Raw genomic sequence first — 3,199 nt, 5'->3', positions numbered from 1 at the left:
ATATTGTAGGCTGCAGTCCTTGACACTCTGCAGCAGGCACTTCAGGTCCTCTTCAGTTTCAGCAAGCATGGTTGTGTCATCCGCATAACGCAGGTTGTTGATAAATCGTCCACCAATCTTGACCCCATATTTCTCCTCATAGAGCCCAGCCTCCCGGATAATCTGTTCTGCATACAGGTTGAAAAGGTATTTTCAACCTTTTATTAGTACAAGGAAGAATATCATTTGGCACAAGTGGTACAAAAATATAGGAAATAAATTTAAACAAATAGGTGTACTCTGCAACAGAAATAATAAAAACTTCCATTAAAGATGCCATCAGGTATTTGGATTCTGTGCCTCCTACTGTTATAATTCACTTCAAGCAGTCAGCTGAGAAACTCATCAAGAAAAAGGAAGCCGTGGAAGCCCTGGTGACAGCACTGGCCCACACATTTCAGGGGCCTCTTCAGTCGATCAGCACTCCTTTATCAGCTTGGATATGGGTTTTGTGACCAGGGCCTTGAAGCGCTCTATTGACATGTCAAACATCAGCCATGCTTAGAAAGAGCTCGATGAGCAGCTGAGCGAAGAGATTGATTCCAAACTGAAGGGGATGGTCTTCCTCAAAGGAAAGCTGTTTTTGTTTTTTTTTTCCTTTGATGTCCTTACTGTAGCAGTAACAGAAATACAGGGGAAATGGCAGGACTTTCCATGCTGACCACTGAGCATCTGAAGCTGGAGGGACCTTGTGGGAAGGATTTGAGGCTCCAGGGAACCAAGGGAATGCAGGTGAGTCTTCCCGGAGCAGCAGAATGACAGCAGAGGCTTCAGAGGATGGCGGGACAGGAATAGAGGAGGTGGTTTCCGGAAACAGCGAACTGGAAGCAGCAACAGAAACTAACGATTCCAAAACAGAGGCCAGAAGTGGAGTTTTAGTAAAGCCTTCCATCAGAATAGTACTATACTTTGTTTTTCATACAGGTGAAAACACTTGGTGCTTCTTTTCTACCACTTGCCTCAGTCCTCATCTTTCTAGGGAGACCATGCTTCATCCGCATGGTTTCATCAGATCATTATCATCTGTAAATTTGTTAGTGCTTTTACATACTTATTATATCTTTCAAACAGCTGTATGAATTCTAGTGTATTGTACTGTAGTGAATTGTCTGTAGATTATAGGATAAAGTCAAGCATGAAAAAAATAATTAAGGACATAATGTTTGTGCATACACTTATCCACTTGGAGGGAGTTGTTACTATTTGGTATCTGACCTACTGCAGAATGGGTTGTTGTTGTTATGTGCTGTGAGATTGCCTGTGATTCATAACAATTGTATGCACAATAGCTCTGAACACTGTCCTCTCAAACAAATCTCACTGTCTCTGACACAGCTCACATTATTATTTCAGTTAGTGGGTCAGTCCATCTTTTCTACAGTCTTCCTCTCTTGTGCTGACTCTTCACCCTTCCAAGCATGATGTCCTTCTCCAAAGACTGTCCCTCTTGGCAATATGCCCCAAAAATATGTGATACAGAGCTTCAAAATTCTTGTCTCCAAGAAGCAACTTGGTTTCACGATCTCCAAGTCAAACCTTTTTGTTCTCTTGGCAGTCCAAAAAATGTTCAACACTCTACACCAGCACTACAACAGAAGGATACAGCCAACAGATATGATTCCTTTTATAAAGTAAAAGATTATAGATTTTTTTTAAAATTCTGCATTTCAAATTATAAGTTTTATAACAATAGATGATTATATTTACCTCAACACTTCAGGAAGTATTGAAACTATTGAAAAAGCATGGAACATTGGTTAAGAAAAAGTAATATAGTTGAAAATCTATAGCTGATTCATCATTAAATAATTGGCTAAAACAAGCAAGACTCTACTGAAGATTATTCAAAACCAACTGGAACAGCACATCAGCAGAGAATTGCTAGAAGTCCAGGCTGGGTTTAGAAGGGGTCGTGGTACTAGGGATATTGTAGCTGATGTTAGATGGATCTTAGCTGAAAGCAGGGAATACCAGAGGACAGTCTATCTGTGTTTCATTGATTATGCAAAGGCGTCTGACTGTGTGGATCATAACAAACTGTAGCTGACTCTGAGAAGAATGGGAATCCCAGAACATTTAATCGTGCTAATGTGAAACCTATACTTGGACCAAGAGGCAGTTGTCAGAACAGAGCAGGGTAACACTGCATGGTTCAAAATTGGGAAGGGTGTACTCCAGGGATGTGTCCTGTCTCCATACCTTTTCAACCTGTATGCAGAGCAGATTATCCAGGACGCTGGGCTCTATGAGGAGAATTGTGGCATCAAGGTTGGTGGAAGATCTATTAACAATCTGCATCATGCAGATGACACAACCGTGCTTGCTGAAACTGAGAAAGACCCACTCGCTGCAGAGGGTCAAGGACTGCAGACTTCAGTATGGACTGAGGCTCAATGTCAAGAAGACAAAGATTCTCACCTCTGGACCAATTGGTAGCATCAGGATGGATGGTAAAGAGATTGAGATTGTTCACTACTTCAGTTTGCTCAGCTCCACGGTCAACACTCTTGGCACCAGCAGCCAGGAAATAAAAAAAATTAAAAAAAAAAGAAAAACCCATAATGCGATGGGAAAGTCTGCTGTTAGAAACCTCTCTAAAGTACTCCAGAGCAACGGTGTCTCTCTGGAAACTAAGGTGCGCCTGATACAGGCCATGGTCTTTGCAATCACTTGTTATGCATCAGAGAGTTGGACAATGACTAGGGAGGGAAGAGGAGAATTGATGCCTTTGAGCTGTGGTGCTGGAGAAGAGTATTGAATGTACCATGGACTGCCAAGAAAACAAACAGATTCATCCTGGAGAAGATTAAATCAAGCAACTCCTTGGAGGCAAGGATTCTGGGGCTTCGTCTGACATACTTTGGGCATGGTGCAAGGAGGGATGGGTCCTGGGAGAGGAACATCATGCTTGGGAGGGTGGAGGGACGGTGCAAGAGGAGAAGACCCTCTATGAGATGGATTGATTCAGTGACTGGGGTAATTGGGATGTGTGTGTCAGAGGCAGTGCGATTGGCACAGGATAGAGCAGGGTTTAGAGACATTTGTGACTCATAGCGACCCTATGTACGTCTCGACTGCACATAACAATAAGAACAAAACTGATTTATAGGTGCAGTATAATATGCTTTGTCAAATAGGGTAAAATAATAATCAGCATAAA

This window comes from Elephantulus edwardii, unplaced genomic scaffold, assembly GCF_000299155.1.
Source record: "Elephantulus edwardii isolate Elephantulus edwardi_28Jun2011 unplaced genomic scaffold, EleEdw1.0 scaffold00406, whole genome shotgun sequence".
In the NCBI taxonomy this organism is placed as follows: domain Eukaryota; kingdom Metazoa; phylum Chordata; class Mammalia; order Macroscelidea; family Macroscelididae; genus Elephantulus; species Elephantulus edwardii.
This window is presented reverse-complemented; position numbering follows the sequence as displayed.